General features: G+C 39.1%; 1 long non-coding RNA gene across 1 annotated transcript in view; it reads right to left on the reverse strand.

The window, feature by feature from the left end:
* Positions 1 to 16,949, reverse strand: part of LOC134547799 (uncharacterized) — a 180,488-nt gene that overhangs the window by 41,329 nt on the left and 122,210 nt on the right. The gene's annotated exons all lie outside the window — the stretch shown is intronic.

A 16,949-nucleotide genomic window follows, 5' to 3' on the forward strand; every position in this document is an offset into this window, starting at 1 on the left:
AGATGCAGAGGAGACTTTTTGGAGGGATAATAAAAATGACAGGCAAATACCTTTAGTCTACTAAAGGTTCTTGGTATGTAGCTTCTCCAGAATCATCCATGTAACTTCTGTCTTCATGTATAACACCTATCAGGATATCTGAACAAATATGTTTTGAAACAGAAAAGATAAAAAAACTTTCATGAAACCAGATTCAGCTTGGGGATGGTGGGGGGAAGAAAAGGAAAGAAATATAGACCCCAAGCTATCCAACCTTCAACACACACAGTCCAATGGGATACTTTCTACTCCCTTCTTAGGAACACGAGCTTTTACCTTTATTACCCTCACTCCACCTGATGGAGTTCTTCTCCTGTCAAAGATTATATTTTCATTGCCAAGAAAAGGTTGGCTGTTTGATAGTACAACAACAAACCTGATTTAGCTAGGACATGCAGTAAGAAAAACAGCTATAGAGACATCATCTTAACATAGCTGGCTGAGGTCAACTGCAGATGACAAAAAAATATATTAACTTCATCTATGTCAAAGTAAGGATCACCTGATTCCAGCTGGGATTTTGACATAAAACAGCCATCTGGAATGCTTTTCCCACCATGAATGTATGCCGTTGTGGAGAAATGTATTTGTATTATCATTGGACACAGAGAGAGTTCACAGAGGCCTTTGAAGAGAGAAATGATATCCAAGACATTGACAAGACAGAAAACATTCCTGGCAGATGGAGGAATTGTGGATAGTGAATAGCTTGGGGTACACTCACACATCTCATCAAAAGGGCAGGAAACTACATGGCAGACAAGAGGAGGGGACCACTCATATGCTGGAGTGGAAGTGCTGGAGAGCAACATGTGGCTCTGTTGGGGAGAAGACATGGGAGAAAAAGGGATTAGGTAAGGAGAATTTCCTGTATTGCCCCAGCCAGCCACAAGTGGAGTCAAGCAGAAATTATCATGTATTTATGAAGTAACATGCATGTTACTTAATCAAGGCTTAAAGAGGTGAAAAAACATCAGCAGAACTCATCAGCTGGATACCACTTCTTTCCTCTAATGCACACAGTGTTTTAGGACTGATATCTCATTATAAATAACACTGCCCACTTCCCAGTCCATTATCACACAGAGTCTAACTCACACAAAGAGCACAAATATTCAGAGCTGGAATATCACATTGTGTTGTTTATCTTTCAGAATATATTTTTTAAGGCATCCCACAAGCATCTCAGCTTGAATTTCCACTAATTCATGTTCTATCCCATCCCAGGTTGCCTCTCAATGCCAAGTCTATTGAGTCTAACACCAACAGAGCTGAGTCAGAGACAGCCTGTTGAATCCGTGACCTCCAAAAATAGGAAGATTTAGAAACATGGACACCAAATCAAGTGACCAATGCAAAAACATCATCCAGGTGCTCAAGGCCATTCCCACATAGAATAAGGAGGGCCTTTCACACGTAGAACACAACCCTATAGTTATTATGTAAATGTTGTCATGCAGATTCAGTGCTGCTCAAGAATGTCTCTATTGCACCAGTTACACAATACTCTCAGCTGGTTTTTTCCCTCTTTACTTACTCTGCTTTAAAATAAATACTCTTATGCTTTGTATAAAAGGTCTTACTTGCCAGTTACAATGTGGTTTTCACATGTGACACAAGCACTGCCTCAATGAGCTCCTTGGTATTGTTATCTTGTTATTGCATGCATGTATTTCACCATGCAGTCTCTAGCTGTCATTAAATTTAAAGAGAGAAACGAGCCCCACTTTAACTGTCTGTCCCTTGGAAGCAGAAACTTGAGAAGATAATGAATGAAGAAACCTTTAAAGCTTTGAAGAGGCATGTAGCACCATAAATCTTTTACTGCCTCTTCTCTTGTATGTGCCTTATTTCTTCATTTGCAAAGGTCACCTCTCCTAGAAGCTGAGACATCCAAACAAAGGTAATGACTGGAACAGAAGAGGTTGTAAATCCCACTTCAATTTTGGTTCTTCCCCACAGTACAGAGTTGAAAGCTTTAAAGCAACTGTTCATCTGTGACCATGGAAGCCCACCCTTCTGAATATGCCTCTGGATTCCTGGAATTTGGACTGTGAACCAAGCCACCTGATGGGAACTTCTCGGTTTCTCTATCTCTCACCTCACATTTACTATTAAATAAAATCTGTACTATTGTCTTTGACCAAATGGTCTTGTCTGCACCTTAATTCAAGCAGAGGCATCTCTAAAAATCAGATTTTAACTTATATTACTACTATGCCTTTTACATTTATAACCTGATAGTCCTTGTGCTCTCTCATGCTACTTATTATATACGTAATATAGAAAAGCAGTGTATAATAAATAAGCAGTATAGGAAATCAGAGTATAATTGTTCTAAATTAATTAAGGTTTATCCAGGTGTTATTGTTCTTGCTGACTCAAAAGCATTCCTTTTCTCCTCCATGGTAATTCAGAGCTCTTCCTCAAAACAAGCAGGGAAAGCAAAATGGAAAAAAAAATCTGTTGTGTACACATCCACTATCTTTCATGCATGCAAACAACCAGTAGATGAGTATTTATATTTAGGATTAGAGCTTTGAATAGACAAACAGCAGATAAATGTGTGCCCTCAGTATCTAGGTTACATCCTTTAGGAATTCAGCCTAATATTCTCATTTTATTGAGAAAAAAAAGATTTGAAGAAACAACGAGAAGATGAGAAATGAGCTTACCTTAAAATATGGCAATGATACACAAATGCTTGCCAGAAGCACATTAGTTATATTCTTGAAAAGGTTAAAAGTTTAAGAAATGCAATATAAGGTACAAGATATAATGAGATGTAACAAGTGAGTACCAGGAATAGCTGTGTTGTAAGTCAGAGGACCGTGCAAGCTTATTTACAAGTCAAAGGAAAAATAATCACCGTCACATTCCCATAAAATCCCTTTCCAAAGCTCCCATTAACTATGTTGATGCTTGCTGCTGCCAGGTTGAAAATAACTTGGCCTTCGTTTCACAGAACTGATTCACCTCCACTTCTGACCCTTCTCCCAGGTGGGCTGCTGAAGAAGGCCCAGAGGCTTTCCCCTCCCAGTAAACCAGAACTGGCCATCTTTTAAAGGACTGAACCAGTTCCAAACTGACATTATGGGGAGCACCAAAATCTCAGAGATTTGGCAGTTTGTTTGGTTTGTTAGTTGGGTTTTGTGGTTTTGGATTGGGGGTTTTCTTGATGTTTTTAGTTTTGTCTGCGTTTCTTTCTCTGTAGTAAGTCTGGAAATTTTTTGCCACTACAGAGAGATCATATTAGATCATTTTATATTAGCAACTTCAAAACTGGAAGGCAGCAAAAAAAAAACAGCTGACAAGAAGGTGTAAAAGCAAAGCTCAAGGCCAAGAGCAGAATTTCACCGTGTCCTTGAGTGCTCTGTGTGCCTTGAAGTCTTTGATCACTACAGCTGTCTCGCTGAAGGGCCTTCAAAGCACCCTGTATATTCTGCTACACAAAAGAAAAGTTTTCAGTGCTACCCTCTGTTTGAGCAAGAGGATTTATATACACCTTATATTGGCAAACAAACAGAGGTGAGAAATGGCTGCAGCACAGATGTGCTGGAGAGCAAATGCAGCCAACAAGTGAAAGAGAAACCAGGGTAGCAGTGAATAAAGTGGGCAAAAAGTAATCTGCCCACCTCCTTGTTATTCTGCAGGGCAGCTCAGTTTGTCCAGCTTTATCAGCCTTCTTGCTCCTTGTTCACTACAGGGGACTAGCAGCACACTATTCCTATTTTTTCCTTCTTTTTTCAAGAGAGTTCACATTAATAGGTACTTTCAAAATTGTCCCAAAATGATCAGGCCTTCTAACAAAGAAACTCACTACACAGGAAGCAACAAAAGGAGTTGGTCAGCTGGGCTGCTCAGCAAACCAGAAAAAGAAATGTATCAAAATTTTAAATAAGAAAACTCTTTTATTTGTAATTCATTTGTGATTTGCCTCCTTTAAATTTTTGAGTAGCCCAATCAGGGTGATTAATCAATACCTTGAAAGTCCTGGGCCTACCAATTTCAGGAGCAAAATTCTCATTTTAGTTTCACCAAATCTTTGTTTTCACTTCCCTGTGTAAGGGAAGACCTCAAGGAAGATCACATATTTAGCAAACCTCAGTGTTTGACAGAGTGTAATAAACACTCTCACAGATTTCAAATGGTTTATGAATATCTGCATTAAATGAAATAAATAATTCCATTACATCAGTCCCAGTATAAACCACTTCACGAAGCCTGGAGAAGATACACAAACAGCAACGTGCCTAGAAACAGTTAAATACATAAAACCTGGGCTAGGGTGAACTGGCTTTCCCTCTGATAGTCACTGCTGCACCACTGAATGTGAGAAGTATTTTACTGCCATTCACCCTTCTCCTGCCATGCTCCGTGTGAGCCCCAGCTGATGCATGTGGCTGAGGTCATGTCTAGAACAGTGCCACGGAGTGAAGAGACACCATCTCGCGCTCCCTGACTGCAGTGACTGTGCTGGCTCCCACCTCCAGAGCTTGACAGCTTGACATTTCCCAACAGCCTGATGGATGAAAAGCACAATTCCTGCTCTTCTCCCTGACACCCTGCAGGAATGACTAGGAGCTTAAGAGACAAATCTGGCAAGTTCAAAGGACACAGATCAGAGTTCAAATGGTGTTTTCTGTAGCTCTGATGTTCTTATTTTTTACTAGGGTCTTTCACATCCCAGGAATGGTGCAGCATTTCTTCCTCTAGTTAATTTTTTTCTTCTATTCCTTATTCCCAGCCTCTAGTATGCCAGGGGTCTCAGTGGCTTTGTTGGAAAGGCAGACCATATCCTTCTTTTTGTAGGTGTATCTCAGTTGCTGCCTAGAGCACCCAGACACCAATTACCTGCAGGCTCACTCATGAAGAACTCACTGCCCATATCCCTACTGGGGGGATCAAATTCAGTTGAATTTTTGAGTCATAGGTAAAGGAATAAGGCTCAACAGAATTGGTTCTCCCAGTACGGGCAATCATCTTTAATGCTACTAATATTACAGATGTGATAATTTGAATTTACATAATCTGTCATCTTATTCTCTAGTCTGAATACATCAAAGAAAATGCTGAAAAAAGGACATTCATGAATGTCCACCACTATTTCTTTGGCTATTTTAAGTCCTTTTCAGCCCCTCTTGAGTCCTTTTGTTTGATTCTCCAAAAATGTTTGAGTGACTTTGTTTTCCTGACGAAGGGCTTTGGATAAATATTAAAAACCCAAGAAAGTGTTCCTGGCAACCAAGCTTCAGCTTCACCCACACAATTATTTAAGCCAGAGTGCTTACATGTTTGTCTAATGAAGGAGCAGGAAAAGCATTATAAAATGCTTCTGATCAATAGTCTGTAGGCACGGAGCTCATAGGCACAGAGCTCAAACACTGAATATTCACCAGCAATCAAGACAGCAAACATTTAAAAGCATTTGCTGGAAAAAATCAAAAACCTGAGTAAACCAAAGTCTGCTGATAGATTAACAGCTAACGTCAAAAGGAAAATTCTTCTAAGTGCTATTGTTTGCAAAGTATTCATTCCTTTCCAACTGTGAATTTAAGTTGCTTAAATATTGCCATAAATAACAGAAATGTTCTGGATTTAATATTTCTTTTAAGTTTATTGTTATAAATGCAAATACAATATTCCAATTAAAATAATAATTTGGTTTATTAACAAAAGATCAAATTACAGAATTTCGGTAAACCCACCAACAGCGGAGATACTTGACAATTTTTACCCGGGAAAATGCCAAGGGTGAACCTTGAGACACAGAACCTGGCAGTCTGCTGTCTCCCCCTAGGTTCACAAATTTGCCCAGTTCGGGTCTTGGTTTTTATACATTTTATTCTGCCCTTGGTAATATTTCCCCATATTTCCCTTTGTGTCCCAGCTAGCTATTCAAATCCAAGGGTGTCTCCGGCTAGGCTGAAAAGAGTTCTCTCTCTCTGTTCAGATGTTAATATCCAGTTTCTATAGGTCTTCATGGCTGATGAATGGTCGAGATATTGTCGATGGTTCTTGCTACAGTCACTGATGCTCGAGGAGGGAGGTGGCCCGCTGTGTTGATGGCCCTGCTGATTTCTTATCTCGATAGAGTTTCCTCCCAGCCTGCCCATTCATCCTTTTTCTATTTCTAAACAAGAGGATCTAGGGTGATGCTTGCCTTTTTGTTTCAACCTTATGTTACAAGACATGCTGAAACACACGTTCTCATCTATCACATGTACATATACAGTAATTTATAGTTTTCAATATATTTCATTAACTATAAGAACATGAATTAACATTCTACATTTTTCACAGTTATGAAAAAAAATCCTAGTTAGAAACCAATAACAAATATATAGATCTTAAAAAAGGGGACATTTAGGAGAACTTTGACACTTGATGTAACTCTTTTAAACCAACCACAAATGGCAGGAACCAATAGATCTGTGCTATTTATACAAGTGCAGCAGTGGGCATGAAAAGGAATGATATGTAATTGGATTTGTATATTTTCCTGTTCAAGCAAGATGTCCTCTCGGAATTTTAACCCAGGAGGTTTACTTTGCAAACGATGTGTTAAGCACCATTTATTTTTACCCTGTTTCTCTAAAATAAAAAAAAATTCAGCAGCCTCATGTGGATAATGTAGCATTACATTTCACTTGCAACACTTAAATTGTGGGTATGGAGACTATCAAAGAGACAGCTTGCAAGTAAACAAATTATTCATTTTGTTCCATGTGTTTCAAAGGAAAGAACCCACATTTACACTTCAGCACTCCAATCCTTCGGGACATAAATGTGATTGAGCAATACCTGGATATTGTTCAGCTCTGTCCATGCCTCAGTGCTTCTCTGGTTTGCTGAGCCATCTTGTGTGCACTGTTCACACTCTGCACTGCTAGGACTCCATCCAGGTGACAGTCTCAAAGCATTTTTGAAACACGAATGAATTAATTCTCACTCACCAAAGCAAGGAGAGATTCAGTGACTTCCTCAGGGAAACAAAACCTAGCCTTGATTCAAGCCTCAGGCTCCAGTCTGGCACTTCAGTAGTCTCATAGTCATGGCAAAGTCCAAAAGTTCTCTAAGTTATCAACAACATTCAGCTTTACAGCTCATCTTATTCAGGTGATGCAAATAAATGAAAGAGTTGTAGCTGCAGAAATGAACCTGATCATACCACTGGGACAGAAGTCTGATCTCTTTCTTCTTCCTAGACATCATACCATATTTTTTGATGTCTGCAATAAGTTGGGACAGCAGAAGGACCTGTCATCCCAAGCTAAATAACACAGCTAAAAATAAACATCACCATATTTTCACATCATTGCTGAGCTAATACCAGAAAGGCTGGAATTGAATTGCAGAGAAAGAACAGCATTGCTGTAGGAACAGCAAATGCCCTGATGAGATACGGCACACAAATCTAAGCCATCATTTCTTCTTTTAAGCTAAATGGACAGCCAGAAGATGTAAGGGTTAAAACCACTAAGGCAGATCAAAACACAAAAAGCATGCTACCTTTCCAAGAAATCATAGACTTTCATCCCCTTCTCTCCAAAGAACTTTAAAATGCATTTAAAGAAAAGAGGTAGAAAGAAAACAAGGCAGAACTTTGGTTTCTCCACATACTTTTAAAAGTCCCACTTTGAGATGCTCCTGTAGGCAGAAAGAAAGAGCATCAGCATGCAATGAAATACAGTATTGGCTGTTCAGACAACATCTAATGGGGCTATCACAGGACTAGAGGAACTATCAATTCTCAGAGTGCTTTCATTTATCTGTTTGCTTTCAGCCATTTCTAAAAAAGGTATGCTATTAAAACAATAAAATATGGAAAATACAGTGAAGGAAATGCAGCTAAAGGGTAAGAGTTACTGAAGGATATTAAGTTAACTATCCTCATATATTCATTGCTTTAGTACACAGCTTATTCTTCACAGCTGCACTGCAGCAAAAATACAGTCATCTTATCTCTGAACTCTGTATTCACTCTATTTTTATTTTTCTTTAAAGAAAATATTAATTTCTTATCAAGGAATGCCAATTTCTCTTAATTTGTAGGGTGTGTAGGGAGCGTATCTTCTCTACCTGGATGATATACCAGAATATCAAAGTTTCTGGTTCACTTCTTAGCTGAAGTTGTTTTCAGCATTAAGTGTAAAACCTTTAAGTTTCAAAGGTTGATAAAGCATTATCATGTTGCTAAAGCAGGAGTTCTGGTTGAGAACAGACACTGGAGTGAATAATGTTGTGGTAGAGATCATTCTTGAGATTTTAATAGAAACTGAGCTAGAAATAGAAATATGTTTAATAGAAACATCGACCTCATTAACTATGGAAACCACCTCCTCCCAGTAAGTTGCTTTTATCTATGTCCATATATACAACAAGTTTATGAGACAACGTGGGATGTGCTCCCAGATCAGAAAACAAATACAACTATTAATTATATATACAAACTGAGGATATGCCCTCTATTTTCAGTGAAGTGACTCAAATCTCTCCAAATGAAAGAACACAGGGTCGGAGAGTACACTCTACTTAGCAGCAGAAAGACAGAACAGTTACAAAATGTCAGATTATCCAACTGTTTCCAATCTCATGCAACCATTTTCTGCACACTTTTTCCTTCTTAAAAGACAAAGCATGTCTTGTTAAGATGTACAGCTCTTTTATTACATCTCCAGTCACTTCCAGTTTCACCAAGGGGGTTGCAAAAGGTGATACCCAACACTGCAGTGTGTAGCAGCATGTGTTGAGCCCTGTAAGCATGAAATGAGATGGCCTGAAGAGCATCACCCAAAGCAGAAAGGGCTGAGGGGCAGCACAGACTCATCTCACTGCCTCTGCCATGTCAACAACACAGTTATTTTAAGCTGCTGCACAGTGCACAACTTTATAATGAGATTCTGATTTCATTCTATTAGTGTTTGTTTGAAACATCTTCACTGTGACCAAAGAAGTTAATTCATATTTACCAAGGTCAGTCTCCATTGTTACTTGTGGCATGGCCATATCAATTCCCTGTCATGACTGAAACCCATGCCACCAAAGAGCATAAACACCAAAAATGTTTGCTAGAACAGTTAAGAAATGTGCTTCAAGTTGCAAAGAAAGATTTGGCCTTTTACACTTTATTTTTTCTGAATATATATGATCAGATTTTTGCTGCTTTTTATGCCAGGGTTGTTCTGAACCTCACTTACAGCACCTTAGCACTGTTTTCCTCCAAATACATGGAAGATTCAATACTAAAGACACAAATATTTATGTAAGACAAAAGGTGACAAAGGGACAAATAGAAGCACAACACTTGCTCTTGAAGTGCCACCTTGTGCCAAACAGATTGTGCCAGATGCAGAGATCAATTATTCTGCAATATTGCTAGCTGTCTCCAGCATTTGTTCAGGATATTCAGTGGCAATGAGTGGAGGCCACAGGAAAAGAAAAGCAGCTCATGCACTAACTGGGCTTTTTGGTGTTTTCAGGTTGGCAATCGCCTCTCACTCTAACAAGCAGAACAAATGCTAATGGGCCCCGGTCCATTGCAGCCAGGGGAAGAGGTCAGGCTGAACAGAGAGCTACAGAACTCCCTGCAAACCAAGCATCTATTTAATCAGCACAATGAGGCCAAGCACATTATCCACAGGCAATCATATTGTTTCTCAAATACACTCTGACATGTTAAAACAATAGCCCAATGCAATGAGAGGCTCTTTGTGCTACTGTGGGATACTTGGAAGCTGTGACTGTCAATTTTGTGGATTTGTGTCAAACATTCAGTGCAATAACAGATGTGAGTGATACCCCCTTCAAGTCTTCCCATTAAATGAATTTCTGTGACAAAGTACTTCAACAAAGTCATGCTGAAATATTTTGGCAAAAGTGTCACATAATAATGCTGAAGATCTCATGTAAATTACATGATTGAAAAAGGCACCAGGCAAAGCAGAACAAAAGGGTTGCTCCAGCAGGTCTTCCTTATTATTTCACAGGAAAAAAAAATAGAGTGCCTCAGCTCAAAGAACAACTAAGTAAAGAGAAATCTTTAACATGTTCTCCATAATTTTTGTATCATTTTCCTTTTCTGACCTTAGGGGCAGCAAATACCTACAAACACATTTATCTTATGCATAAGTATGGGGTCATTTCATTAGTAGCATTCACAAATATTTCTACAATGAGATGTGAAAAATATATCTAGTCTAATAAACTGACCTAATAAATACAATAAGAGCTTGTCAATATAATTCTTAATAACTGCTGACTCATTTTTCTTAAAAATTTCGAATATGCCAATGTTTTCTAATCCAAAAAGCAGACATTCATTCTTAACCTAGACATTATCATAACCACAGTCATGTGAGCAGATCAAAAAGTAAATGTTGCTCAATGTGTGCTACTGCCATAGAAGTGTGAAATCAGGGATGAATCTGCCACTGATTGAGCCAAGGAAATTATACTGAGAAAATCAGATAGCATTCCATATTTCTGATTACAGTTTCCTACACTATGTCCTTTTTTTTCTTTACAGCCTGTTGATTCATTATTTAAGACCTCAAGATGTTCTTATTCCTTGCCTCTGAACACTACCCAATTTGTGCTCAGCTTCCAATTAGAATTTAGCTGAAGACAACAGATCAGCTGGAGTCAGAAAAGGTGCAGGTCCTGCTGGAAACACTGGGCCCTACAGATGACCTGTCAGAGCTTCAGCATCAGGTTTCCATGCCAACTGGGAGCACACGGAGAGGTACAGAAGGAACTGTCGTTGGGAAGAAAAAGTATCAAGAATTTCACTTCATCTGCCTTCTGGAAGGATCATTGCAAGGAGAATGAAAATTTACAAGCAAATATGATGTAAGGCATTTCGGCACGTGGCTTAGTGGTCAGTGCTGGGTTAATGGTTGGATTCAATGATCTTAGAAGTCTTTTCCACCCTAAGTGATTCTATGATTCAAAAAGCAAAAATGAAGCTTTCACCTCCCAGATGGTCCCACTTTCTAGAGCTCTAGCTTTAGGCATTCCAGGCACATCTGCTTCCACATGAGCCAGTCCCAAGTGTTTGCCATGCCCAGGTCAGAAACTAGCCTGTCCTATGTTTGTGCTGCTCAAGTTGACCTCTGGCCTTTGGGTCTCTCAACCCTGGATTTCAAACTGCTGCTGCCCAGGGGTGTAGGGGTGCCCTGTATCTTAGAGCGTGCTGGTCTCAGGCCAATCCTCTTCATTCTGTGGTTACCATAAGCCACTGTTGTGAGTCTCCTCTGCTTCCTTTCCAGGTGCGTTTGGCTCTGACCACATTAAAGGATTACTCAGGCAACAGAAGCAGAGCTGAAACAGCAGGCTGCAATGTGATGATAGGTACACTACGTGGGCAAGTGGGTAACTACCTCCCATTTTCAAAACTGATTCTCTTCAGCATGCAGTACAGGATGGACCCACATCCCACTTGGTTCACCAGCTGAGATTTACAGAACAGTCTGATCCCTGAAGCAGCTTTTTCTAAAGTCTCACAGCTGGTTTGGCCCCACAAGTCTCCCTGCTCTTAGCCCTGTCTAAAGAAAGATCCTTATTCCTTTACTATTTAGAACAGCAAATGAGGGGCCTTGACTATCTGACATCTCTGGAGGCTGCCTGGTGAGTTTCATCCTGGTCTGAGTTTGAGGTATATTTACATGACCAGGCAACACAAGCAAGCCAAAATGCATTCTGAGACAGAAATGAAAGTCTTGCAATGTGTCTTTGTGGGAATTCAGAGTTACATTTTTGACTTGGTTTAAGACAATTTACGGGGCAGACATGCCAAAATGAGTTACCTCCCCTTGTATTTTTAGCCCCTTCTCTTTCACCCATAAGGAGACGTGAATGTGAGAAGACATAAGTGAAAAAGAAATTAGTTTACTAAAACAGAAAACAGCAACAACCAAGATACCAGTAATAAGCATTCAACACAAAGGTGCTGAATGCCATGGACTCCCTGGGAGCAAAGGAAACCACATGACACAGAAAGCCCCTCTCAGCTCAACCTTCCCCCTGAAAGAGAAAAACAGGAAGATGAGAGTGTACAGAGAACTTCCAGCAGCAAATGCACCAAACTGACTCCATGCAGAGCAGTTCCAAACCTGAGGGGCCAGTTTCTGTGAGAAAAGTGAGATTGGCTGGTGGCTCCATCACCTGTGGTGGTAAGTCATAAGATATGAACTGTGGTAATTTGTTCCTAAAGTTTGTATCTCCTATCTCCTGGCTTCTCTAATGATCTCTGTCTCTTTAAGCCTCTGTTTAATTACACCATTCCCTGTTCATATCCTATTGGTCTATAATACCTTTACAGTTTAATGCAGCACCACAAAATAACACAGAGCATTTCACGGAGCTGCAACTACAGTACTGCTTCATTTGGTATTCCTATCAAATGGAAATAGAACCAGCAGACAGAAGTGTGCTAGAAATGCAAACAGGCATAGGGAAAATATTTGGTGTTTACAAATTGCAGGCTGCTTCAAGTGTTCCTCATTTCTGTACACATCTGAGTTTTGATAGCAGTTTAAGACACAAGTGAATTAATTGCACAGAAAAAATCTTCAAATTTTTCTTATTGCTTACTTTCAGGACAACCCCTTTTATCCATCCAGGCTGAGAAGATGAAGAGGTTGAAAGCAGACCTACTGAGATGGACTTGAGGGGACTGGTGGATGAAAAGCTAGATCTGATCCATCAGTGTGCATCCATAGCCCTGAAAAACAACTGTATCCTGGGCTACACAAAAGGAAGCGTGGCCAGCAGAGTGAGGGAAGTGGTTCTGCCTCTCTACTTTGGTCTGGTGAAACCCTACCGTGTTCAGTTCTGCGGTCCTCAGCACAGGAAAGACAGGGACCTGCTCAAGCAGGTCCAGAGGAGGGACACAGAAATGATCAGGGAGCTGGAACACCTCTCCTAGGAAGAAAGGCTGAGAGAGCTGGGGCTGTTCACCCTGGACACGAGAAGGCTTTATGGACATCTTATTGAGACCTCTCAGTACTTAAAGAGGTCTTACAAGATGGTGACAGACATTTTAATAGGGCCTACAGCAACAGAACAAGGGGTTTTAAACTAAAGAGAGTAGATTCAGAATAAATATAAAGAAGAAATATGTCATGACTGGAGTGGTCAAACACTGGAAGGGGTTGCCCAGAGAGGCTGCAGATGCCCCATGTTTCCATTCAAGGTGAGGCTGGGTGGGACTCTGAGCAACCTGATCTAGTTGAAGGTGCCCCTGCTCATTGAAGGGGGTTTGCACTAGATGGCCTTTAATGATCCGATTCAAACCAAACCATTCCATGATCTTTGGTTTTCACTTCCCCGTCTGCACTGAGGTCACAAGTCCATTACTGCTCTCACTTTCATCTTTCCAGTGTTGCTCAAATCCCTTCTTTCCCTCTGCTAACAAGCTCAGGAATACACTGGAATATTCCTTGCCTTCAATCCCACAGTATCCCATTATCCATAACTCTCTCCCATATACCCTTCTGCTATTTTTCCAAAATACTACTCCAGAATCAGCTTTCCAAAGCATCAACTCTCACATACATTCTTCTAAGAAAAATTAATCTCCAAATAAGGAGATATAAATCCCATGAAGGTGGCTTTGTTATTTCACTGTCAAAGAATAATCTCCATTATGCCATGAGCAACTTGTTACACAACTGCGTGACAGCATTATTAAAAGATTACATTTAAAATTAGCTAGAAATGTTATGAATCTAAATAAAATATCATTTGGACACAATTTCAGAATTATAGAAGATTTGTTTTGGCAGTGCTTAATATAACCACCGTGCAACTTGGTACTGAAAGAATGCAAGTTCTAATAAAGTAGTAATTTTTTTAAAGATATTAGTTAAGAAATTACTGTATTATGCACAATACTGTATCATCTGTGTTCAAATGACATCATTATATAATCTTTGAAGCACTGTAGGACAGTCTAGCTCAAAAAGAGTCACATACAGACCTTTCAAATAAACTAGCATTGAGATTTAGAGACATTGCAAATAATCTATCAGCCAGAACCCACCCCACTTCTTTGTCTTAAGTGCTCAATGAAAACACACAGAGAAAATAAAAGCAGACAACTGCAATAAAATAACAACTAAACAACCCTTTCCAGATATAAAACCCCGTGAAAATATATGAGACTGCTGGAAACATTTGACATTTGTCCTGTTATGCCTAAGTAACAAATAGTAAGCATGAAGATAAATGTCACAAGCAGGTGAGTTTCTGACAAGAAAATATTTTTGAAGCTTTTTTATAGGATTCTTATTTAACTATGAATTATAGCCAGCTTGTATGGCTCATGGTCTTCTCTTTGCACTTTTTCAATACACCTAAGAACGGAGATCACATAGCCTCTCCAAACAGACACTGGAGTGAATAATGTTGTGGTAGAGATCATTCTAGAGATTTTAACAGAAACTGAGCACATCCAACTCATTAACTATGGAAACCATCTCCTCCCAGTTAGTTGCTTTTATCTATGTCCATATATACAACAAGTTTATGAGAAAATGTGGGATGTGCTCCCAGATCAGAAAACAAGTACAGCTATTAATTATAATATATACAAACTGAGGATATGCCCTCTATTTTAGGTTATTCCACCCTCACGTGTCAGGGAGTGTTAGATACATTCATAGTTAAAGAAATAAGAAAAAAAAAAGAAAAAAAAAAAAAAACAACAAAACAAACCCACCCAAAAAACCCTCACCAAAAAAGAATTTCCAAATTAGGTATTTGTCAATGGTAATAAGATCTGCCATTTGTCTCTTCCATTCTGGGCAAAGCAGCACCGACAGTTGGCCTTCAGTGCAACACCAACAAAGTAAAAGATGCAGAATAATGTGATCCCAGACCTTATCTCCAAGAAATACCTGTTTGAAACCTTTCCACAAGTACTGGCCATTAATTAGAGCAGCTATGGATATCCAATAGAAATACTTTATCATTTCATAAGTATTGTGTTCATTACATCAATAGCTTCCTGTGTCTGGAAGTTCTACAGTTAAATCAAAAGTTGTACTGAAAAATATTTTATCAGTTCCACATTTCCCTTTTCAATATAATGTTTATGTTTCAATACAATGTTTATTTTAATCTCCTAATTTCAAATTGATTCTTCAACTGAAGTTAAACATATGTAAAATAAAGCAATTAGGTATAAAACTATTTCAAGGCAGTGCCTCCAATTTTCTGCATTGTCCTTTCTTTGGATATGGATCTTAATTCCCCTAGCCACAGGCATTCCTTTTCCTAGTGAAATGCAAAAATGAACCACCAGTTACTCCCACATGGCCACTTTGCCTTATTTTCTGTATTGTTCATAAAGTAATCCATTAGGGATACATCCTTGTACCTCCTACAGGTGTTTTTTACTGTCTGATATTAATTTACAAGGAGGAATTATTTCCCTTCCTTCCTGCAGTTTAATAAGGATTAGCCAGTGCAGTTACTGCAGAAATTAGCCAAACAAAATATTTCAAAAAGTGTACTTTTGTTAAGTAACAAACTGTTTTGACAACATGCATGCTCAGCTCTGGAGCTCATGAGTCTTCTCACAGCTGCTGAACCCATGAACTTTGATTTTCTCTCCCTAGAGGTTATTATAGATTTCCATGGGTTTGTGCACTGAGGAAATCAAGACTGTATTTTCCATCAATTCCAGCCCTGCGGAAGTCAATAATCCTAAAAAAGGGCATTTAAAAAGATCTTGCATGGGCTTTGTTGTAGCTGTTCACCTATTTTTATCCATTAATTATAAAATACTGTGCAATTCAGGGGGTAAAAAGTCAGTTTAAAGGCACTGTTGGAAGGAAAACTCAGCTTTCTGCAGTCAAAGAGCTGGAAAATATTGAAGCCCCCCAGGACAGTTCATGATGTCCATCTGAGAGCCTTTGCGTTACTTCACTGCAGGAAAACCTACCTCAGTGCCCATAGTCCCCATGACCTCCCAGAGTTCGAGCAGGTCCTCCCTCTTGAAGTAACATCCTGACTTCCTATATTTCTCTTTAATTCAGCAGAAGTTTCTCTAAGAAGGAGGAAGAAGTCAATATTTCAGTCAGATTACAGTGCGGTACTTGAGGCTTTCAGTGAGAAAACAAAATACTCAATGGATGCTTCTAGAACAACATTCATTTCTGTGCTGTGAAAGCATCATACCATAATAGATAGTCCAGAAAATCCATAAACAAAGATTCTTTGTTGTTCATTACTGTATCTCATTCTGCTTTCCCACTAAGACCTGCCTGTCAACATCATATATTCCCACCATTCCCACCAAAGTGCAATTGGAAATTTATTTGCTTTACTATTATTGAAGGAAAGATTTCAAAAAATTATTTTCTTTGCTTTTCTCCTGGCAGGAAAATTCCCACTCTGGTCAGCTCTAATGCCAAATATAGCATGGACATTTATGAAGTGTAAAATAACCCGCAAGGGAAATTTCACCTAATTTAATCTAATTTGATAGATTACCAGAAGTTTGACTTCTACCATTGTACTTCTTAAGTAGTTCAGGCTTATTCAGAGAATCAGGGCTCATGTAAGACACAGGAATAAAAATTAATCTGGTGTCTTGCAGTCAGGGGCTCATTCAAATAGATTTTTGAATTATCTCCCAACATTTGTCAAGTACACAAAACCATAAAGCACTTACTCAGCGCAACTTCACAACCTTTCCCTGCCAATGCTCAACCTGCTTGCCCTATATAGGATCTTTTTCTCTGTACCAGGAAAAATTAACAGACTATTGCCATGGGGATGTATAAGAAATAATTCAAAATTCAGTGGAAAGTTATTATGCAGGAAGCATTCACACAAGCACACTACAGACAATAACAAGGAGATTGTGGTTAAAGGAATAACAGGAATATTTTCCTTGAAAA

The sequence above is a fragment of the Prinia subflava genome, chromosome 2, assembly GCF_021018805.1.
Source record: "Prinia subflava isolate CZ2003 ecotype Zambia chromosome 2, Cam_Psub_1.2, whole genome shotgun sequence".
NCBI classification, from domain to species: Eukaryota; Metazoa; Chordata; class Aves; order Passeriformes; family Cisticolidae; genus Prinia; species Prinia subflava.